Genomic DNA, 25,300 nt, shown 5'->3' with positions numbered 1-25,300 from the left:
GTGTCTGACGAAGGCCTGCGAGCCGAAAACGTTCACACACTGCTGTTCAACTATCAACTAATCTGTACAGTTGTTCCACTTTGGCATACTCCTCCCCGACAAGAGTCCCCGTCACCATGGGAATGCCTGGGGGTTTAGAATATACCATCGGATCTAAGTTTTCACGATCTCATTGATTCTCATTACGAAAATTCGCATTACGAAAATTTGCATTACAAAAATTCGCAATCAACACTACCCCTAAAGTCAAAAATATTGCAGCCTTCTCATTGGCCCACAAGCTAGAGGCAGGGAGGGATCATGGGTACTGATTTAAAAAAAATCTTGAATATTCAAAATTACGAATATATATCACTATATTCTAAATATTCGCGAATTCTCGAAATGCCAATATTCGAGATAAAAATTTGCAATTCGAATATTCGTTGAATGTTGAACTAATGTTGAACTAATGTTGAACAGGATTCAGTAGGGGAGGTTACAGCCTGGGTAATAAGAACTATCCTATTACACCTTGCAGCACTGACTGGAGATCCAAATTGCCATTATACAGCTCTGTAATTTCAGCAAACCGTTCTTATTCAGGTGCACGTGCTGATTGATACAGCCATTAACAGGATTTATTACAAGGCAATATTTCTATATCTTATTTTCCCTTGTGTGGTGCAGTTATATGTTCTAAAGCATTTTTTGGCTTGTATTAGTGGGAAAAAAGGGATTATTTGTTGTTGTGTGGTGAAGTGATAAAATGACAGCCCTTTTTGTCGTGTATTAGTGGCAAAAGTAAAATATATTTGCCGCTCAGCGGTGCAGTTATATGTTCTAAAGCCTTTTGTGCCGTGTTTTAGCAGAAAAATAAAAAATATATTTGCTGCCCAGCGGTGAAGTTATCTGTTGTAAAGCCTTTTGTGACATGTATTAGCGGAAAATGAAAAAATATATGTGTATGGGCCGAATTATACAGTGGTGACATTTTTTATTTCAAAGCAAACTCTACTGCTCTGTATCTCTTGTGAAGTCAATGTCTCCAACTGTGCCTCTCTCGTGATTTACAGAAAATAGATTATTTTCATGTAGAGATCCAAGAATTATGTTGGGGGCATGTAGTGTATGCAAGCCATGTGCAACCCCTCTCATCACTCTCACGCTGCTCTGCACTTGGTTTGCCTGTGCGAACGGAGTCACACAGGGGAGGAACTGCTCCGTGTCCTTCAGCAAGAAATTGAATCCTGGCTTTCTCTGCGACAAGTCAAAATCGGAAACATGGTGACTAACAACGGGAAAAACATGGTGTCGGCGCTGCGTCAAGGAGGGCTGAGCCATGTGCCTTGCATGGCACACATGTTCAATCTAGTTGTCAAGCGGTTCCTGAAGTCTTCCACCCATCTGCAAGACATCCTATAAATGGCCAGGAAACTTTGCATGCACTTGAGCCACTCGTACACTACAAAGCACACCCTCCTTGAGCGGCAGAATGGCACCTCCCATAGGCTGATATGTGACGTTTTCACCTGTTGGAATTCCACCCTCCATATGTTGGACCAACTATATGAACAGAAAAAGCCATCAGCGATTTCTTGATGATCCAAGCAGACAGGAGTAGTCCTCTGTGTAACTTCGATGTCAGCTAGTGGCAGCTCATGCGTGACACCTGCCTTTTTCTCAGGCCCTTTGAGGAGGCCACGTTATTTATCAGTCGCCAGGACTAAGGGTTGAACGATGTCATTCCACTGCTTCATGTCATGGAACAGATGCTGGTAAATCTGGCTGGTCAGGGGACTGGAGACATGGCGCCTAGAAAGATGGCCGCAGAGTTTGATACATTTGTCTGTCAAGATCTCTGTTTACAGTCAGTGAACGGGAAATCATTTATAGCAAGGATATGCAAACACCAACCGATGGGGTGTTAACCCCCATAAGTAGGTCATCGGGACAAAGGAACAGTCATTTTCACAGCTTGAGGGATCCTCCCAGAAGCTTGACCTCTGCAAGTTGTCTGCATTGCAAAGCTTGTCTAAAAAGAAAAATCCCGCAGTGCACCCCCTTAGAGGAAACTCTTGATCTGGCACAGGTTGCTTTGCTCCCTCAAAAATAATGGTCTCTGTACAGCATGATGCTGATGCATAAATTCTCATACACCAGACTGAAAGAGTATTCCAAGCACCTGTCTGCCCACATAGCTGCCGAGAAGCAGAAGGGTCTTGCCATTGAAGTGGGATCAGAGCTGAACCTAAAAGCCAAATTTTCCTGTTTACCTGGACTCAAAGGAAAGGACAGAGACCCACTGGCTGTGCTCATACAGATTTCAGCCAAGCCTCCACTCACCAAAGCAAGCACAGAGGACTGGATTGTGTGGACAGGTTGGTTCTGCAGGACGTACACAGAGAACGATCTATTGGAGGTGTTACCAAAGACATTTACTTGTCTCCCGCTCTTCCTACATAACGGTTCCGAGGCGCTCACTGCTATCGTAGGGAGTAAAAAAAACTTTGACTGTTGTTTCGGTAAGCTGGTAATCAGATCTCTTACGTGACTAGCAGTGATGTGGACCGGTTATGACGTGTCTGGATCAGTGTCAGCCACAGAGCTTGTTTTCTCTGTGCCCGTCGAACCTCGCATGGACATTTCTTATGCCATCCATGCAGAGGACTTCAAGACTTTATGGAATGATATTCATAAATCAAAGGACGAGGTCACGTTGGAGCAAGTGGACAATTTATTCCAATGTCTTTACTTGCATTTCTTCAGACACTTTAGAATCCATTTATCAGCAACCCAGCTCGTCAAGGTGACGGCATCTGTGCTGGCATCAGCACATTGTGAAGGAAAAGTTACTCAGTAAGGACTACCTCATCCGAGTGCTGGAATTCATCACAGAGCTGACTGACCATCAATAACATCCAGTATTGAACACATGGACGACTCTCATCTCGGACCTTGTCCACAACGTTCGGGACCCCCCGGACGTCTTATATTTTTTAGACATGATCCCTACAGTGCTTACGACATGTTATATCGCTTCTTACCATTCTGTTACAGCGGTTGTTGGACCTGCACATACATACTAAGGCTTATTTATGAAGATTTTCGGGTGTTGCCTGTACCGACCAGTTACCTACCAGGTGTGATTTTGTAGCCTGCACTGTAGGAATGAGCAGGAGTCGACTTGTTTGCTGGACTGTCCTCCAGTTATCAGCCATAACCCCATACATTTCATGATCAATATGGATTACCATCGTGGTCACCCCGACACTGGTCATCAATCCATTTTTGTTGATGTAGCACTTTTTTTTTTTAGTTTGTCTTTTAAATATTGTGGTTTTGCCCTTTCTGTGTTGTATTTTATGTGTATTAATATCCTGTTTGTTAAATAAACATTTTGTTTCTCCCCCGTTCAAAAAAAAGGAAAAAATAATTGGCTTGTGATTTGGTAGCCAAAAGCCAATATTCCATTCACGTGTCATCTCTGTTTTGCATCCACTCCTGTTTTTTTTGGGCATTAGCAATACTGATGAATTGCTGACCAAATGCTGACCGAGTGAAGGCGGATGCTCCACAGACAGGATCCGTTTTTGGTGGGTTATTGTTCTGACGGATCAGAGGAAGGGCAAAATAATCAACACAAACTTACTTCTGACACGCTCTCCACTATGTTGGGGGGCTCTACTTGTATAAATGTTTAATAGAACAGGTTCTGTAGACATCTATGTGGAATCAGCTGTCGACGGTGTAAAAGGTGTGCGCTTCTTCTCGGCGCTAACATCGACCTGTAAGGATGAGTTCATACTTGAGTTATTTGGTCAGTTTTGGCCCCGTGACTGCCCAAATAAGTGAGGTGTGCAGTGATTCTAAGTGCAACGCCTGTCATCTGCATGTCATACTGACTCACAGTATTATTTCACTACCAAAGCAGACTCCCTATGCGTGTTACTGCAAGGCACAGTGTTCTATCTACACCACTATAAAGGCTTTCTGCAGCCAGCTAATAGCCGTTTTTTTAACAAAATTTAACCAAATATATCGAACTAAAGTTTTTCAAAAAAATTCAGCTCATCTCTAGTGATATTATTTCATATTGGTAAGGACTTTGAGGGTCATTCATTATTCTTAAATACAATAGATTTTGACAGCACTCACTCACTTCATGTGGATATGCAAATTTATTCCTAAAATCAAATGCAAACAATAAACAATAAAAACTAATTAAAATACAGTGACTTCTTCTCTATAGGTATAAGTAAGTATTGAAATAAATAAGATGGTCCACCTATTATCAAATTGGGATCAAACTTGTCAATACGCACATTAAAACTCAAAAGAGTGTTCATATTTCATTTAAAAACTGCGTATCTGTTCCTCTCAAAATCAACCAAAATGTGCAGCAAATCCACTGGAATATCTGGTAAGGTCACTATATCATATAATAGGAAATCCCAATAGTTATATAGTGACTCTAGCGAGATGATATATCTCAATTCAGGGTTCTTTGGTGCATAGGTAAGTATTCACATTGGACTTAGAATAATGCTCGCATTCAGATAGAATATGATTATAAAGGAGAGCGTGTATGCATGATCCGCTTAGGTGTATAGCTGGATATTCACATCACATGTAGACCTAAATAGAGGCTCAAGTTACAACTCAATCAGTTCTCTTTAGTTATGGCAATAACACCATTTCATCATGAATAGATAGTTATCGGCAGTTACTTACAGTTCTGAGGTTTCAGTGTGAGGAGCGGAGTATTGTGCCTCGGCGTGGCGTCCCATGTGTTCACCGGCACTGGTGTACCTCACCTCTGTTATTTCTGCTCATTAGGACGGCTGTGACTCTGCGATTCAGCACGGCCCCTCTGCACTGTGACTGCGAGGCTCGGCGTCCCACGGGGACGAGAAATGTTGCTGATATTGCTGGTATGAGAACACAGCTTCCCATGTGGTTAGGAGTCAATATAGATGTTGCCGATTGCGTAGTATAAGCGGTAACTTGAGCGTGGTCGCAAGTATCTTCTGGGAAGAAAGGAATAAGTCCTTATATACTAATATATTGATTACTTGGATCCAATCAATGCATGTATCATAATCTGGAAGGTCCCCAGCTCTACCAAACATGTTTCGGAACCATAACTGGTTCCTTCCTCAGTGGTAAGGGCTTCCATTTTGTTTGATCCTTTAAATAGTAGACTTGGGATTCATCCAAACTTCGAACCGGATCCCGGATTGGAATTGGGATTGTGTAGTTGTTCATACACATTGTATTTAATGAATACTACTGAGATTTTCTATTGATTCAAATACAATACTTATACCTATTTACAAGTCTATCTAGTATAAATTAAATGTCCCCCATAAATCAATGACAAAAAGCGATAAAATGAGGGAACAGGAGCTAAGACAAGTAACAAATGCCAGTGTGCAGTAAGACAATCCTGACCTCAAACCAATAGAAGACTACACTAAGCCAAATGCATATAAATATATAAAGTGCAACGTGCAGAGTACATAACAATGACAGTGTAGATAAGTATGATAATAAATAAATAATCACATAAATACCCGAGTGGTTCTCAGCAGCCCCGACGCGCGCTTCGTGTATAGCTTCCTCAAGGGGTGTAAGTTCTATTTAGAGATGTATCTATCAGTGTGGGTGGATATTTCTTCATTAAAAACTGTTGTCTCATTATTTCAGCCTCCTCCTCAAATTGATGTTCATGGGTACAATTTCTTTTAATTCTACAAAATTGTCCTTGTGGTATGTTTAAAAGCCACCTTGGGAGGTGGCAACTTGTAAAAAGTATAAAACTATTTCTGGCTATAGGTTTGTGATAAGTATTACAAATCAGTTTCCCATTATCTATTGTAATTTGCATGTCCAGGAATTCCACTGAAGATTTGCTAATGGTTGATTTAAATTGCAAATTCTAAACATTAATATTAATCTCGTTCAGGAATTCCTGGAGTGAATTTTCATCTTTTTGCCAAATAAATATTACATTGTCGATGTATCTTTGTCAGAGCACCAGGTCCGCCCCCAGTCTTGGAATAATGGTCTGTTCTTCCCAATGCACCATAAATAAATTAGCATTACTGGGGACGAACCTTGTGCCCATGGCAGTACCCCGTATCTGTAAATAAAAATCTGATTCAAAGTAAAAATAGTTATGATTCAATATGAATTCAACTCCCTCTGCCAAAAAATTGATTTGTTCCAAGGGGAGTTGATCATCAGTCATCAATTGTGTTCCCATAGCTTCTATCCCTTGTTCATGATTGATTATGGTATATAAGGAATGGATATCCAGGTTCCCTATAATACAGTGTGATTTAAAATCAAGGTGTTCTACTAACGGTGTTATCTGTGTAGTATCCTTCACATAAGAAGGTATACTGGAAATTATTGGACGTCCTGGTGGATCCTAATTATTTTTATGTAGTTTTGGCAAACAATAAAAAACTGTTAAACGTCATTGTGTATTGAGTATAAATTTGTATTCATCTTCTGATAAAATGTTTTGTTCTAGGCCTTTAGTACAAAACTGTATCAATTTAGAATGGTATTCTTCAGTGGGATCTTTTTTTTTATTTAGTATGTGTTGTAACATCCGCTAATTGTCTGTTACAATCTCTATTATATTTTTCCACATCTTGGATAACGATAGCCTCGCTTTTATCAGCAGGTCGGACTATAATCTCTTTTTGTGCTTGTAACTGCTTAATTACCTCTATTTTTTTTTTTGTTAAATTGTTATTTCAAATTTTTGGTTTATTCCCTATTTTCCGAATATCATATTCGACACATTGGTGGAACATCGCTAACTCTTCACTAATTTCCTGTCTAGGATATTTTTTTTTAAGTGTTTCTCAATTCTGTGTGATAGTATTTATCTTCTATTTTTGCTGATCCTCTTTCAATTGGATTTTTTATAAAATACTTTTTTAGACACAATTTTCGAACAAACTTTTCTACACCTATATACGGTAGGTGTCAAACTTATTGAGTTTGTTAGTGGGTGCAAATTTTAACCCTTTGTTCAATAAATTACTTTTCACTTCCATGAGATTTGTGGAACTTAAATTTACAATGGAATCTTTTTCAATCTTGGAATTATCTATCTGTTGAGTATTTTTCTTCTTTCTCCCTCCCATTCGTAATTTCTTCTTCTTTCATCGTGTGTCCATGTTTTGTATTGATACCTTTGTGTGTGATTGTCCTTCATTGTATATGGTGCTTTTATTGATTCCTGTGTCCTCTGTTGATGATGTGTTCTGAAATTCTGCTCCTGGGAATAGTGTCTGTGTCTCAGATTGTATTGGTGATTTAATGGTGATCCTGTTCTCCGTTTTTGTGCTAGTGATTGTACTGATCTCTGACGAGTGCGAGATTTGTGATGGGGTGGGCTCCCGTCTAAAAAATTTAATTCCTCCAATGTTTCAAACTTATTATTCACTGGTACTGAGAATTTGGTTTGTGTAATTGGATCCATCTCCAATGCTCTATCACTCTCTTTATTTTTATTAATTTTCCTTTGAAAATTACATTTCCGGTATAGGTTCATTAACAGCCAATTTATCCTTGTATATTGATAAATTGCTACAGCCAAGAGTGAAGAAAATACCTTTTTATGTGAAGTATACTACACAGATAATACAGTTATTAGAACACCATGATTTTAAATCACACTGGATTAAAGGGACCCTGGATGTCCATTCCTTGTATACCATAATCAATCATAAACAAGGGATAGAAGCTATGAGAACACAATTGATGACTGATGATCAAATCCCCTTGGAACAAATCCATTTTTTGGCAGAGGGAGTTGAATCCATATTGAATCATAACTATTTTTACTTTAAATCTGATTTTTATTTACAGATACAGGGTACTGCCATGGGCACTAAGTTGACCCCCAGTTATCCTCATTTATTTATGGCGCATTGGGAAGAACAGACCATTCCAAGACTGGGTGCGGACCTGGTGCTCTGGCAAAGATACATCGACGAAGAAGAAAATTCACTCCAGGAATTCCTAAACAAGATTAATATTAATGTTTATAATTTGCAATTTAAATCAACCATTAGCAAGTGGAATCCCTGGACCTTCAAATTACAATAGATAATGGGAAACTGATTTGTAATACTTATCTCAAACCTATAGCCAGAAATAGTGTTATACTTTACATATATACCACAAGGACAGTTTGGTAGAATTAAAATAAATTGTACCCATGAACACCAATTTGAGGAGGAGGCTGAAAAAATTATACAACATTTTTTAATGAAGAAATATCCACCCACACTGATAGATACATCTCTAACTAGAACTCGCAAGATGGATAGGCAATCATTTTTTAATAAGGACCATATAAAACAGAATGGTTTGGGTGACGAGACAATGAGAATTATTTTAACCTATAATATGCAATATAGAGATATTCAAAATATCATCAAAAAACACTGGCACTATATATTAAAAGACAAAACGGTAGGCCCTTTGGTTCCTATTACCCCCCAAATAACATTCACAAAAGCACCAATTTTGGGCTTAAAAGTAGCTCCATCTATAAAAATGAATCAGAAGAGAGAATCCATGTAGAAATGGACCAATATGTCAGATTTTTACAGATGTGGGAAGTGTTCTATTTGTAAAATAACTGCATTTCCGCGAAAGCCCACTGAAATAGTATCCACTATTAATTCATATACATAAACAATAAAATAATCCTTGACGTGCGATTCTACTGACATGATTTATATGTTGCAGTGTCCCTGCAACAAGTAGTATATTGGGAGGATTAAGAGGACACTTAAGAATTGTATCTCCGAACATATTAGTAATATTAAAAATGGTTTTGTTAAACGTTCATTATCCAATCATTTTAAACAAGCCCACAATCAAGACCCTATGGGGATAAGTTACGCAGCATTAGAGAAGTTAGAGAGACATTGGAGGGGAGGTGACCATATTAGTAGGATGTCAAGATTGGACTCTAGAAGAATATTCTAATTTAACACACTTTAACCTGGCGGTTTGAATGGCGAATTAGAAATTTTTGGCTTCCTATAGACAATGGGTGGGCGCCCTTTGCCGACGGGAGACCGAGTGATTTCTATATGTAGACACTCTGGTCCCCCCTTGGTGGAAGGCCTCTACCCATGTACACTGATCTCCAATACACCACCTGAATGAGAATAAGAGAGAAAAAAATTTAAATTTTTTAAAGAGAAAATTTATTAATAAAAAATAAAAAAGAGAAAGAGCAAAATAAAAAGATGTAATATGTTTACGTATAGAATACATTTTGAACTCAAATTTATTCCTAAAATCAAATGCAAACAATAAAAACGAATTAAAATACAGTGACTTCTTCTCTATAGGTAGAAGTAAGTATTGAAACAAATAAGATGGTCCATCTATAATCAAATTGGGATCAAACTTGTCAATACGCACATTAAAATTCATGTGTTAACATTTCATTTAAAAACCGCTGTGCCTCTCAAAATCAACCAAAATGTGCAGCAAATCCACTGGAATATCCGGTAAGGTCACTATACCATATAATAGGAAATCCCAATAGTTATATAGTGACTCTAACGAGATGATATATCTCAATTCAGGGTTCCTCGGTGCATAGGTAAGTATTCACATTGGATGAGAATAATGCTCGCATTTAGATAGAATATGATTATAACGGAGAGCATGCATGCATGATCCACTTAGGTGTATAGCTGGATATTCACATCACATGTAAACCTAAATAGAAGCTCAAGTTACAACTCGATCAGTTCTCTTTAGTTATGGCAATAACACAATTTCATCATGAATAGATTGTTATCGGCAGTTACTTCTGAGGTTTTAGTGTGAGGAGCGGAGTATTGTGCCTCGGCGTGGCGTCCCACGTGGTCTCTGGCACTGGTGTAACTCACCTCCGTTATTTCTCCTCATTAGGAGGGCCGTGACTCTGGGATTCAGCACTCCCCCTCTGCACTGTGACTGCGAGGCTTGGCGTCCCACGTGGACGAGAAATGTTGCTTATATTGCTGGTATGAGAACACAGCTTCCCACGTGGTTAGGTGTCAATATAGATGTTGCCGATCGCATAGTATAAGCGGTAACTTGAGCGTGGTCGCAAATATCTTCCGGGAAGAAAGGTATAAGTCCTTATGGAGCGCTCCAATATATTGATTACTTGGATCCAATCAATGCATGTATCATAATCTGGAAGGTCCCCAGCTCTACCAAACGTGTTTCGGAACCATTACTGGTTCCTTCCTCAGTGGTAAGGGCATCCATTTTGTTTGATCCTTTAAATAATAGACTTGGGATTCACCCAAACTTCGAACCGGATCCCAGATTGTAATTGGGATTGTGTAGTTGTCATACACATTGTATTTAATGAATACTACTGCGGTTTTCCATTGATTCAAATACAATACTTACACCTATTTACAAGTCTAGCTAGTATAAATTAAATGTCCCCCATAAATCAATGACAAAAAGCGATTAAATGCAGATACAGATTACAATATATATAAACATATAAAAAACGTATGTGTGGTTTTAATGCGTTTTCTAATGAGGAGAAATAACGGAGGTGAGTTACACCAGTGCCAGAGACCACGTGGGACGCCACGCCGAGGCACAATACTCAGCACTCACACTAAAACCTCAGAAGTAACTGCTGATAACAATCTATTCATGATGAAATTGTGTTATTGCCATAACTAAAGAGAACTGATCGAGTTGTAACTTGAGCCTCTATTTAGGTTTACATGTGATGTGAATATCCAGCTATACACCTAAGTGGATCATGCATGCATGCTCTCCTTTATAATCATATTCTATCTAAATGCAAGCATTATTCTCGTCCAATGTGAATACTTACCTATGCACCGAGGAACCCTGAATTGAGATATATCATCTTGTTAGAGTCACTATATAACTATTGGGATTTCCTATTATATGGTATAGTGACCTTACCGGATATTCCAGTGGATTTGCTGCACATTTTGGTTGATTTTGAGAGGAACAGCGGTTTTTAAATGAAATGTTAACACATGAATTTTAATGTGCGTATTGACAAGTTTGATCCCAATTTGATTATAAATGGACCATCTTATTTGTTTCAATACTTACTTCTACCTATAGAGAAGAAGTCACTGTATTTTAATTCGTTTTTATTGTTTGCATTTGAATTTAGGAATACATTTTTGTATCCACATGTACCCAAGTGAGTGAGTGTCTGTCAAAATCTATTCAATTTCCAAAATTTTCAGACAGTGTGCACAGTGCACCCTATCCCTGACGATTAGTACGAGAGCTGCCTTAAGACACTATATTATACAATTATTTTTAAATACGCCTATATTAGACACATTTCAGGCGCAGATGACGGGGCAATGGCTATTCTGACGCAATCTTTTCCCTGCTTACGCCAGGCCTAAAATTGTTGGCGTGGCATGGGCGGGGAAGGGGACTGGCTGGCAGGCTCATCTCATTCATCATTTTCTACATCTGTTTTAGGGTACTTTTGCACTAGCGTTATTCTTTTACGGTCTTGAAATTCCGATAAAGGGTCTCAATACTGGAAAAAAATGCTTTTGTTTTGTCCCAAAGCATTCTGAATAGAAAGCAATTCGTCCACTATGCATCATCCTGATGCATAGTGGACGAATTGCTTTCTATTCAGAATGCTTTGGGACAAAACAAAAGCATTTTTTTTCCAGTATTGAGACCCTTTACCGGAAATTGCTGCCGTTCTGTCCCTTGTACGGTATTTGACTGGGCAAAATACCGCAGATTGCTGCAGTATTTTTTCCGGCCAAAATTCCGGAACACTACCACACTTGCCGGATCCGGCATTAATTTCCATTGAAATGTATTAATGCCGGATCCGATACCAAGTGTTCCGGAAATTTCCGCATCGCTGGATCCGGCTTTCCGGTCTGCGCATGCGCAGTTCTTTCTAGCTTTGAAAAAATTAAATACTGGATCCATTATTCCCGATGATACCGGAAAGACGGATACGGTATTTCAATGAATAAGTCAAACAGATCCGCTTCCAGATCCGAAAGAAAAAAAATGATATCCGTTTGCATACGTCAACGGAACTGGCGCCTCTTTATAACTTCGGTGGATCAATGACTAGATTAGGGCTTTATTAAGACCCGCGTCTAAAACTCATGTCTTAATAAATATACCCCTTTATCTCAACATACAGAGGTCGAAAGATGTTTATGGTTGTGGTTGGTGGAATGTTCTCTATGGTTTTGGTGGCTCAGTGTGCCCCATTGTTTTGAATCGCTCCTTTCTAGAGATAAGCAAAGTCCCAAATTTCAGATGTAATTCAATTAAGCTGGCTGTCAAATGAATTTGACCCAAATCAAAAATGCTCCAGTTGCTCTGCAATGTTTTTCTATTGTTGATCCAAGGCTGTTTCCAAGTTATGATACTTTTACTTAAAGTTTAATTGTTATATATATATATATATATATATACAGGGAGTGCAGAATTATTAGGCAAGTTGTATTTTTGAGGATTAATTTTATTATTGAACAACAACCATGTTCTCAATGAACCCAAAAAACTCATTAATATCAAAGCTGAATATTTTTGGAAGTAGTTTTTAGTTTGTTTTTAGTTTTAGCTATTTTAGGGGGATATCTGTGTGTGCAGGTGACTATTACTGTGCATAATTATTAGGCAACTTAACAAAAAACAAATATACACCCATTTCAATTATTTATTTTTACCAGTGAAACCAATATAACATCTCAACATTCACAAATATACATTTCTGACATTCAAAAACAAAACAAAAACAAATCAGTGACCAATATAGCCACCTTTCTTTGCAAGGACACTCAAAAGCCTGCCATCCATGGATTCTGTCAGTGTTTTGATCTGTTCACCATCAACATTGCGTGCAGCAGCAACCACAGCCTCCCAGACACTGTTCAGAGAGGTGTACTGTTTTCCCTCCTTGTAAATCTCACATTTGATGATGGACCACAGGTTCTCAATGGGGTTCAGATCAGGTGAACAAGGAGGCCATGTCATTAGATTTTCTTCTTTTATACCCTTTCTTGCCAGCCACGCTGTGGAGTACTTGGACGCGTGTGATGGAGCATTGTCCTGCATGAAAATCATGTTTTTCTTGAAGGATGCAGACTTCTTCCTGTACCACTGCTTGAAGAAAGTGTCTTCCGGAAACTGGCAGTAGGACTGGGAGTTGAGCTTGACTCCATCCTCAACCCGAAAAGGCCCCACAAGCTCATCTTTGATGATACCAGCCCAAACCAGTACTCCACCTTGCTGGCGTCTGAGTCGGACTGGAGCTCTCTGCCCTTTACCAATCCAGCCACGGGCCCATCCATCTGGCCCATCAAGACTCACTCTCATTTCATCAGTCCATAAAACCTTAGAAAATCAGTCTTGAGATATTTCTTGGCCCAGTCTTGACGTTTCAGCTTGTGTGTCTTGTTCAGTGGTGGTCGTCTTTCAGCCTTTCTTACCTTGGCTATGTCTCTGAGTATTGCACACCTTGTGCTTTTGGGCACTCCAGTGATGTTGCAGCTCTGAAATATGGCCAAACTGGTGGCAAGTGGCATCTTGACAGCTGCACGCTTGACTTTTCTCAGTTCATGGGCAGTTATTTTGCGCCTTGGTTTTTCCACACGCTTCTTGCGACCCTGTTGACTATTTTAAATGAAACGCTTGATTGTTCGATGATCACGCTTCAGAAGCTTTGCAATTTTAAGAGTGCTGCATCCCTCTGCAAGATATCTCACTATTTTAGACTTTTCTGAGCCTGTCAAGTCCTTCTTTTGACCCATTTTGCCAAAGGAAAGGAAGTTGCCTAATAATTATGCACACCTAATATAGGGTGTTGATGTCATTAGACCACACCCCTTCTCATTACAGAGATGCACATCACCTAATATGCTTAATTGGTAGTAGGCTTTCGAGCCTATACAGCTTGGAGTAAGACAACATGCATAAAGAGGATGATGTGGTCAAAATACTCATTTGCCTAATAATTCTGCACGCAGTGTATATATATATATATATATATATATATATATATAATTTTATTTTTCTTCTTTTTGCTAATGTGTAGGGACAGGTAACATTTTTCTAATATTCTTTATTTAGGGAAAAACTTTATTTATAGTAGAAAACTAGGGCTGAAATGTCCTTTAGCAGTGATCTTTTTCAGAACCGCTGCTAAGGGACATCCGTCTTCCTAAGGCCTGATGCACACAAATTATTTTTTTTTCGTTTCCATTCCGTTTTTTGGTGTTCCGTTTGCGGTCCATATGCGCAACCATTCACTTCAATGGGTCTGCAAAAACAACGGAAGGTACTCTGTATGCATTCTATTTCCGTTCTGTTCAAAGATAGAACATGTCCTATTATTGCCCGCAAATCACGTTCTGTGGCTCCATTCAAGTAAATGGTTCTGCAAACAAAAAAGGAATGCATACGAATGCATCCGTATGTCTTCCATATCTGTTCCGTTTTTGCGGAACCATCTATTGAAAATGTTATGCCCAGCCCAATTTTTTTTATGTACTTACTGTTTAAACATTATTGTATGCTTCCGTTTCCGCTTGTGATCCGCAAAAAACGGATCACAAACAGAAACAAAATGGAAAAACGGAACGGAAACACTACTGAAACAAAAACCCAGAAAAATGGATCTGTTAAAAACGGACTGCAAAATACTGAAAAAGCCATACGGTCGTGTGCGAGAGGCCTAATAGTGAGGTGCTGCACTGACTAGTCAGCTTGTGAGATTTGGCACATTTTTTCTTCAATCAAGATCGAGCATTTTATTCAATCAAGATGGAGTGTTTTGGCCTCTCAGTGAGCAAATGGACGAGGTGAGTATGTATTTTTTTTGTTCTTTACCACTATTTCAGCAAAAATTTATTAGTTACCACGAAGAGCGAAATTCGTCTTTGTGACTAATCAAATTTTTCCTGAAATTTGAATCGAAGTCCACTTCGTATAACTAGTTATAAGTTGTGATTTAGGGCCAACCCAAGCTTTGGTCTCCACAGGTAAGATACCATGGGTTCCCAGCTTCTTGCACCCCACCTTTTAGCTACTTAGCTTGAATACCCCCAGCTGTTTGGATTTATTCTTGGAACTACTCCATTTATATCAACTATGCTGAAATTTTTTTAAAGTAGACTTTTAGACGCATTGATATTTCCTTCTATGTGATTTTAAACATTTTGAATTTCTCCTCAAACTGCTAATAGGACTCTGGAAATATGTCGGCATTTTGTCAAAAGTGCAAAACCTTTTTTTTTTAATAATTTCATGGTGCTTAATATGTGATACTGTACTTTACAACATGTATTTTCATCATTATTGATTCTTTTCTGAGTCTCTTGTAACCTTCTTAAGACCTTAATACACTTGAGTCATGTTGCCGCTTTTCTTTCTTTCTGTCTCCAGCTTACCTGTGTTCTTAACTAGCTTCATCTAGTGCTTTTATTTTCGGTAGCTGAACTTTGATTTTCTTTTCAAAGAGATGCGAACCGTACTTGCTATCTACAATTTTTTAAACACTAAGTGAGAGGGAGGAAGAATGTATATACAGATGTAGTAAGTGGCTTCTGTACCAATTCTGTGCTACTTTGAGTATTGCATCACAGCATGTTAGGCTAGTTTCACGAAGCTCAAATATTTTACTGAAACCACTACAGTGAGAATGGAGTTTGACATTCTTAAAAAGAAGGTGGCAGATCTGGAGGACAGGTCTAGGAGATGTAACTTGAGAATTTGGGGTCTACCTGAAGGTGCTGAAGAAAAAAATCTTGCTGAAATAATACAGACCTTAATTCAGGAAAAGTTTGGGAAGGAACATTTTTCACCTCTGTTTCTGGTGGAAAGGGAACACCGGGTTCCAGGGGGTAAACCTATCCTTGGGAGGCAGCCAATGATGTTATTGGTGAAGATATTAATGTCAAGAGACAGAGATATGGTTTTGAGAAAGGCAAGGGAGTGTTCTCCTGTTGTATATAATGGAAATAAATAGCTTTTTTTCTGATTTCTCTTAAGAGATCCAGGAAAAGAGACACATCTTCACAGCGGCAAAAAAGTATCTACAGGAAAAGGACATTAGATATTCATTTGTCTACCCAGCTAAACTGCGAATAATATTTAATGGTGAAATCCATAACCCTAACCCTAATAATGTCTAAGTATTTTTTTTCTCTCTTTTTTTTGTTGTTGTTTATTACCCTTTTTCCTTTTTCTGTGTTCTTTTTCTAATTTGGATGTCGGTGGGAGAGGGGGAGGGCTGGTCTTAGGTGAGAGATCTGTGCAGAGATGCGTCAAGTGTGGGGGTGGGTGGGTTGTGGGATGTGTCTACTAAGATGGTGGGGTTGGGTGCGAGGATTTGGAATACATATACTATGGTAATCTGTTGGCTGGTTTAGATGGTAGTTAGAATTTTTAGTTGGAATGTGTGAGGCCTTGGGGATAAGATTAAAAGACAGGCGGTTTTTGACCAGGTCCAGAGACATTTACCAGCGATTGTCTGCTCAGCGGTTGAAACGCATGCTACCGATGAGACGGTTTTGCGATTCGGTAGGGGATGGGCTGAGCAGACTTATCACTCTACCTTTACTAGCTATTCCAGAGGTGTTACAGTTTTGATCCATAGGGGGATTAATTTTGTCTACGAGGCATCCTCTCTCGATAAGCAAGGGAGGTTTGTTTTGGTTTTCTTTATGGGAAACTCTCTGGAAGATTGTGTATTTTGACCCCCTTTTTCTTTATATGTACTTAATTGCCTATTAACTTTTGTGGATCAGAGGCCTGAATGTCCCTTGCTAGTTATTGGGGACTTTAACTGAGTGCAGAAATAGATAGGATTTCTTTGGGGGTGATACTCATACTCCAGCCCAAGGGTCCCCTTTAGCACATTTTTGTTTGGAGGCAGGTTATGTGAATGTATGGGGATAGGCTGGAAAAGGGAAAAGAGCTTATTCCCGTATAAGCAAATCTGGAAATTCCATGTCTAGAATACACCTGGCTTTGGTAAATAAAAACTATCTTAGATTTATTAAATAGATGAAATACAAGGCCAGGTCGCTATCGGACCATGTACCCCTATCTCTTATATTAATTATGGGGGGTAATGAGTATATAGTAAGACCCTTATTTAGATTAAACCCACATTGGATGTCTATAATGGATACAGATATTCATGAACTGGTGAAACTGAAGATGGGGTACTTTTGGGATACTACTGAATACTACTGAAAACACAGCTGGAGTCCAACTGGTATGGGACTCATTTAAGGCCTATATGAGATTAATTTTTATTTGTAATATTTCTAATCTAAAAAAGGCATATGGCAAGAAGGAGGGGGAGTTAAAACAAGCAGCATTAGTTGCCATGAATGAGTTCTCTAGGAATAAAACTCCAGGAAACAGGGAAATTATGCAGAATGCTTAATTTCTCTTGGAAAAAGCCCAACAGAGACTTTTTTTTAAGGGACAAAAATACTTTTCTGGGCGGGTAGACCACGGAAACTCCTGGCATAGGTAATCGCTAATCAAGAACAGAAAAAAGATATAGTCAATATTCGGTCACCTGGGGGTATAATTATTGAAGAACAAGAGTATAAAAGGAATTTTTTTAAGCATTTTTCTGAATTGTATAACTCAGATAAGGTTATATCAGATGAAGAGATGAATAGAGGAGCTAGAGGCTGCATTGAAGGCATGTTCGGGGAATTCTTCTCCCGGGTCAGATGGACTCCCGTATGAATTCTATCGTAAATATGGGAAGACTATTCTTGCTCGTCTATTGAGGGTGTTTATAGTGAGGAGGGTAACCTGACAGAATCAATGACAGAGGCTGTAATAATATTAATATTGTAAAAAGGAAAGGACCCCTTAGATATGGCCTATTTCCTTACTTAATACAGATATGAAGCTTCTTTCAACAATTCTGACTACAAGGCTATCCAAGGTTATTACCCCAGACGACGGTTCGCTGAAACGCACGTCGGGACTGGCGCCATCCTGGAGGAAGCACATAATGGGTTTTGTTATTTATATGTGATTATCATATTGAATCACTGCCCTTGTGTCTTCCTCCTGTGGATGCCGCCTTTCCCTGCACCTATTCTCTATTTATGGATTGTCCCTCATGTATTGTGTTAATAAAATTACCTATATCTTATGCGGTCTGGTAGTTTTTTGATAGGCATTTGCAGTGAAGGGATGTTCAAGGAATTCTTCCCCCGGTCAGATGGACTCTAGAGATAAGCGAATTATTCAAAAATTCGATTCGGCGGTTCGCCAAATTTTTCAGAAAAATTTGGTTCAATCCAAATTTATTTGAGGTGAATTGCATTAAAACAACTGCTATTTCCTAGCTGCTGAGAGTCTTTATAGTGGTGTAGAACACTGTGCCTTGTAGTAACACGCATAGGGAGTCTGCTTTGGTAGTGAAATAATACTGTGAGTCAGTATGACATGCAGATGACAGGCATCACTCTTAGAATCACTGCACACTTCAATTATTAGGGCAGTCACGGGGCCAAAACTGACCAAATACTCAAGTATGAACTCAGCCTTACAGGTTGATGTTAATGCCAAGAAGAAGCACACTCCTTTTACACCGTCGCCAGTAGGGTTGCAACGAGTACTCGATTAAATTGAGTAATTCGACACAAAAAAATCCTTGATACAAATTTTTTGCATCGAGGATTCGTTTGTGTCACGTGACCACGGAGCGGGGGTGAAGAGCTTGCTATTACTCCTGCTCCGTGGTCTCCCGCTGGCCCGCAATATGCACCTTTCCAGCAGGGGGCCTCCGGATACTCCACGGCACGTCCATGGTCCCGCACTGCACTGACCTCCTGATGTACACACGCCATGATCTGACGTGATGTAATGTCAGGCCCAGAGCAGTATGGCTGGAAAGGTAAGTTGGTGACAGCAAGGGGGTGGGAGCACGATTAATGCTGGGCGCCCGGAGTGCACAACGTCATAGCAACAAATGACGCTGTGCACTCCGGGTGTCAGGAGGAGGGCAGGCTGTATGGACAGGCACAGCTCTGGGTGGTGGGACAGAAGCTTTGTGTGGTAGCTACAGCGTGTCCTCGAGATCCCAGGATAATACAAGAAATGAAGTAAAGGTGCCCAGAAATAGTGCCAGCCAGGGTGCCCACAATAAAAAAAAGGGTGTCAGAATGCTTCTTTAACTAGTGACAGTTTGTGTCACCATATATGATGGCAGCTAAAGCACCCTTCTGTATAGTGCCAACCAGAGTGCTCCCATGAATGGCTCCAACCAGTGAATCACCATGAATAGTTCCAGTCAAAAGGCCACCAGGAACAGTGCCCCCACAGTAACCTCATCAATAGTGCCAGCCACAGTGCCCCCATCAATAGTGCCAGCTAGAGTGCCCTCATCAATAGCGCCAGCCACAGTGCACACATCAATAGCGCCAGTCACAGTGCCCTCATCAATAGCGCTAACCACAGTGCCCTCATCAATAGCGCCAGCCACAGTGCCCTCATCAATAGCACCATACACAGTGCCCTCATCAATAGTGTCATTGGCATAGACTATGATACAAGGGGGAGAGTCGATGGCACAAGGGGAAGTGAAGCTGATGGCACCGGGGTAGGGAAAGCTGAAGGCACCGGGGTGGGGGAGAGCTGAAGGCACCGAGGTGGGGGAGAGCTGAATGCACTGGGGTGGGGGAGAGCTGATGCCACAGGGGTGGGGGAGAGCTGATGCCACAGGGGTGAGGGAGAGCTGATGCCACAGGGGTGGGGGAGAGCTGATGCCACTGGGATGGGGGAGAGCTGATGGCACTGAGTGGGGAGAGCTGAAGGCACTGGGGGAGTGGAGCTGATTACACTGTGGGGAGAGCCAATGGCACTGGGGGAGTGGAGCTGAAGGCACCGGGATGGGGGAGAGCTGAAGGCACTGGGGTGAGAGAGAGCTGAAGGCACCGGGAGGGGGAGATCTGAAGGCACCGGGGTGGGGTAGAGCTGAAGGCACTGGTGTGGGGGAGAGCTGATGGCACTGAGTGGGGAGAGCTGAAGGCACTAGGGGAGTGGAGCTGATGGCACTGGGGTGGGGGAGTGGAGCTGAAGGCACTGGGGGAGTGGAGCTGAAGGCACTGGGGGAACGGAGCTGATGGCACAGGGGGGAAGCTGATGGCACTGGGGGATAGTGGAGATGATGGCACTGGGGGGAACAGAGCTGATGGCACTGGGGGGAACTGATGCACTTTGGCTGATTACACAGGGGGGAATGAAGGGTGTTGGGGACTGATGGCAGGGGGTCTTATGAGTTGTTATAAAGGAAAACAGTCTATTAATTCATTTTTTCTTATTAGAGTACTCGATTAATCGTGAAAAATAATTGATAGAATACTCGATTTCTAAAATAATCGTTTACTGCACCCCTAGTCGCCAGCTGATTCCACATAGATGTTATCAGAACCTGTTCTATTAAATGCGTATACAAGCCCCCCGGACAGAGTCACTGATTAATTTGCCCTTCCTCTGATCAGTCAGAACAATAACCCACAAAAAAATGGATCCTGCCTGTGGAGCATATGACTTCACTCAGTCAGCATTTGCTCAATAACCCACCAGTATTGCTAATGCAAAAAAAAAACAGGAGTGTATGTAAAACAGAGATGACACGTGAATGGAATGTGTGCATGTCTTCTGTGTTTTCTACCCACTCCTGCTTTTGGCTACCAAATCATAACCCAATTCTGAAGGAACCATACAGGCCTTACAGCTGCTACACAGACAGGATCCGTTGTGCGGCTCATTTTTCCTTCCTTCTGACAGATTAGAAGAAAGGTCAAATAAATGATGATGTTGGCCAGGCCGACAGCCAGGCAAAATAGTGGACCAGTCATGAAGTGGGGAGGGTGGAAACAGCATGAGAAGTCCACAGAGCGAACCTATGACATAGTGGTGAGGTGGATCAACATGAGGAGACCACAGAGTGGCCCAATGACAGGGTCTGGTGTTGGCAGCAGTATGAGGAGGCCACCAAGTGGCACAATGACCGAGTCTGGAGGTAGCGGCATCAGGAGAAAGCCACCGAGTGGCACAATGACAGAGTCTGTAGATGGCAGCAGTATGATGAGGCCACCGAGTGGCACAATGACAGAGTCTGGAGAAGGCGGCAGCATTAGGAGGTTGTCATTGTTTCCATGTACTTTTTGTATATTTGTTGCTTCATAATATATATTTTCCTCACACTTTCAGACGTCACACGACCTCACACGACGTCATTCAGTTCATATAGCAAAAGGAGTTTTGCAGTCATCCATCATTTTTACAGAAAAAAACAAATTTGAAAGAGTGGGTCAATGACAGAGTCTGGAGGTGGCGGATGCAGCAGCAGCATCATGAGAAGGCCACCGAGTGGCACAATGACAGAGTCTAGAGTTGGCAGAAGTATGATGAGGCCACCGAGTGGCACAATGACAGAGTCTGGAGGTGTCAGCAGTATGAGGAGGCCACCGAGTGGCACAATGACAGAGTCTGGAGTTGGCAGCAGTATGAGGAGGCCACCGAGTGGCACAATGACAGAGTCTGGAGTTGGCAGTAGTATGAGGAGGCCACCGAGTGGCACAATGACAGAGTCTGGAGGTGATGGCAGTATGAGGAGGCCACCAAGTGGCACAGTGACTGAGTCTGGAGGTGGCAGCAACATCAGAAGGTTGTCATTGTTTTCATGTACTTTTTGTATATTTGTTGTTTCATAATATATATTTTCCTCACACTTTCAGACGTCACACGACCTCACACGACGTCATTCGGTCCATACAGCAAAAGGAGTTTTTCAGTCACCCATCATTTTTACAGAAAAAAAACACTTTGAAAGAGTGGCACAATGACAGAGTCTGTAGATGGCAGCAGTATAATGAGGCCACCGAGTGGCAAGTTGACATATTGTGGAGATGGCAGCAGCACGATGAGACCACAGAGTGGCAAGGTGACATAATGTGGAGATGGCAGCAGCAGGATACCACAGAGTGGCAAGGTGACATAGTGCGGAGATGGCAGCAGCATGAGGAGACCGCAGAGTGACAAGGTGACATAATGTGGAGATGGTAGCAGCAGCAGGATACCACAGAGTGGCAAGGTGACATAGTGTGGAGATGGCAGCAGCATGAGGAGAGCACAGAGTGGCAAGGTGACATAATGTGGAGATGGCAGCAGCAGTAGGATACCACAGAGTGGCAAGGTGGCATAGTGTGGAGATGGCATCAGCATGGGGAGACCACAGAGTGGCAAGGTGACATAATATGGAGATGGCAGCAGCAGCAGAATTAGGAGACCACAGAGTGGCAAGGTGACATAGTTTGGAGATGGGAGCAGTAGCTGCATCAATAGACCACAAAGTGACGCGGTAACAGAGTGAGGCGAGGGGTTGCAATACCAGTACCCGTTGACAAAGGTGGGTGCAAGAAGGCGCACTTGGCATCAGATGTGTGGCTTCAGGCGGGTTGCAGCATCAGAATAGTAGCTGAGGCAGGTAGCCAGAAGAAACCGGTCTCTTTTGTCAAATTGTTGGTGTGGCACCATGGATGATCTAGTCTGATGCATCAGGCATTGGTGCGTGGAAATGCAGGCTGATCCACGCCTGATTCATCTTGATGCAGTGTCCCACTATGTGCTATTTGTGGGCACTTTACACTGTTGCTAAATGTCATATTAAATGTATTGTGGTATCATGCTGTAATTCCTTTTAACAGGCTGGCAAGTGTCATTTACCTTTATTCTACCCTAGGTGGCCACTTATATATATAACTGGGGAAGGGGGGGGGGGGGGGGGGTTAAGTCAGTGAATGTGTTAAGGATGAGAATGAAGAGGGGAGGAAGTTAATGGAGGAGGTGGAAATTTGTTTTCCACCGAAATAATTCACAAAAGATTTTACCACATATAACTGCAGTGCTGAACGCTGAATGAAATTAGTTTTTCCAACGAAATAATTCACAAAAGATTTTACCACATATAACTGCAGCGCTTAACGCTGAATACAATTACGCTTTCAACAGAAATAACTGTGCAGTGCTTATATATTTTTCTTTTTTTACTGTAATACGCCCCTATACGCTTTTACCAGAAATATCTGCAACGATGCAAGGCGTACATATTTTTCTGTGTTACTGAAATATGCCCCAATACGCTTTCAACAGAAATAACTGCAGAAGTGAAATGCGTATATACTTTTCTTGTAGTACTGATATAAGATACTAAGACATAAGCCTCTAAAGGCTATTCAACATAAGACTTGCAGCCCAATAATAAAAAGCTTGAATGACAAAGCTGTCTAATGACTATTTGGATCCCCAAATAATCGTTCCCTGCACTTGTAAATCCCTTTCCTATCAATGTCCCTAGCACCTTCTGATGTCTCTCCCTGCACTAAGATGCTGTAAAATGATTCCTCCCTATCATTTCCCTGCACTTATAAATCTTTTTTCTCTATTTTTTTTCCACAATTGTTTTTCCAATAGCTGTCCCTAGCGCCTTCACACGTCTGTCCCTGCACTCTGAACGCTGGAAAATGTCTGACTGTAAGATGGCCGACGTATTTATAGGGCTGTGGCATCACAGGGCTGGCTGGCTGCTGATTGGCTGCATGCAGGCATGTCAATCTGGGTGATCCCGCCTTCCCAGTGTTTCTTGCACCATGTCCTTAGTCCTCACACGTGTAGCCGCCATTTTAGGAAAGATGCGATTTGTTACCACAAAGCGCGAGGAATTCGTTGCAAATCTCTAATGGACTCCCATATGAATTCTATCATAAATATGGGGAGACTATTCTTCCTCGCTTATTGAGGGTGTTAATAGGATCATTTGAGGAGGGTAACCTTCCAGAATCAATGACAGTGGCTGTAAAAATATTAATATTAAAAAAAGGAAAGGACCCTTAGATATGGGGTCATATAGGTCTATGGAGATTAGAGTGGAGATTCCTTTGGAAGGCTTTGGGAAGGATGGGATTTGGAATTAGATTTATAAATTTGGTTAAGCTATTGTATAAGCCCACTAATGCAAGACTGAATATCAATGGGAGCTTGACGGAGAGCTTCCCTCTGAGTAGAGGTACACATCAGGGCTGTACACTTTCCCCATTGCAATTGTTATTTGATATTTATATTGAGCCCCTCACTGTCAAAGTTAGGCAAGATCCTGGGATTCAGGGGTTTGGGATATTAGGAGTAGAGGACCGCATTTCTTTCCGCGGATGACGTGTTGTTTTTTATCATACTAATACCTCACTCCCCGAACTTATTCATATAGTTAATGCCTTTGGTGCAGTTTCCGGTTTTGATATTAACTGGTCAAAGATGACTCTTATGTCCGTGGATAGACCTGATTATTCCATTAAGAGGCCCTTGAGTCTATTTAGGATCTCGGATTCATTTGAATACCTTGTCGTGATTGTATCCCCTAAAGTTGAAGATTTTTTACATCTAAATTTGATTCCATTGATAAGTAAGTTGAGGTCAAAAGTGATGGTATGGCTTTGACTTCCTTTATCTAGAGCTGACAGAATATCCCTAGTTAAGATGGTGATATTACCCCAACTCCTCTATATCTCAGGAATTCCCTATTGTGGATTGAAGATAAATTCTTTAAGTTAATTGAGAGAATTATTATCTACTGTGGGGAAGAAAGCGGGTGAGGCTTAAACTGGAATATTTTTATAAGCCAATTGAACAGGAGGGTTGAACCTTACCTATTTTGAGGGCTATTTTTATAGCTTCACAGCTATGGCTTTATAATCACTGGGAGGAAAGTCCACTATGTAGGAATTTGTTGAGTAGATCTACATATGATAATACACTGCTCAAAAAAATAAAGGGAACACAAAAATAACACATCCTAGATCTGAATTAATTAAATATTCTTCTGAAATACTTTGTTCTTTACATAGTTGAATGTGCTGACAACAAAATCACACAAAAATTAAAAAATGGAAATCAAAATTTTCAACCCATGAAGGTCTGGATTTGGAGTCACCCTCAAAATTAAAGTGGAAAAACACACTACAAGTCAAAATGAGGCTCAGTAGTGTGTGTGGCCTCCACGTGCCTGTATGACCTCCCTACAATGCTTGTGCATGCTCCTGATGAGGTGGCGGACGGTCTCCTGAGGGATCTCTTCCCAGACCTGGACTAAAGCATCTGCCAACTCCTGGACAGTCTGTGGTGCAACGTGACGTTGGTGGATAGAGCGAGACATGATGTCCCAGATGTGCTCAATTGGATT

At 41.0% G+C, this 25,300-nt stretch overlaps 1 pseudogene; it reads left to right on the top strand.

The window, feature by feature from the left end:
- Nucleotides 1-1,882: 1,882 nt before the first annotated feature.
- Nucleotides 1,883-2,910, top strand: LOC120998457 (annotated as a pseudogene).
- Nucleotides 2,911-25,300: the final 22,390 nt, after the last annotated feature.

Source organism: Bufo bufo, chromosome 4 (genome assembly GCF_905171765.1).
Source record: "Bufo bufo chromosome 4, aBufBuf1.1, whole genome shotgun sequence".
Lineage (NCBI taxonomy): Eukaryota > Metazoa > Chordata > Amphibia > Anura > Bufonidae > Bufo > Bufo bufo.
This window is presented reverse-complemented; position numbering and strand designations above follow the sequence as displayed.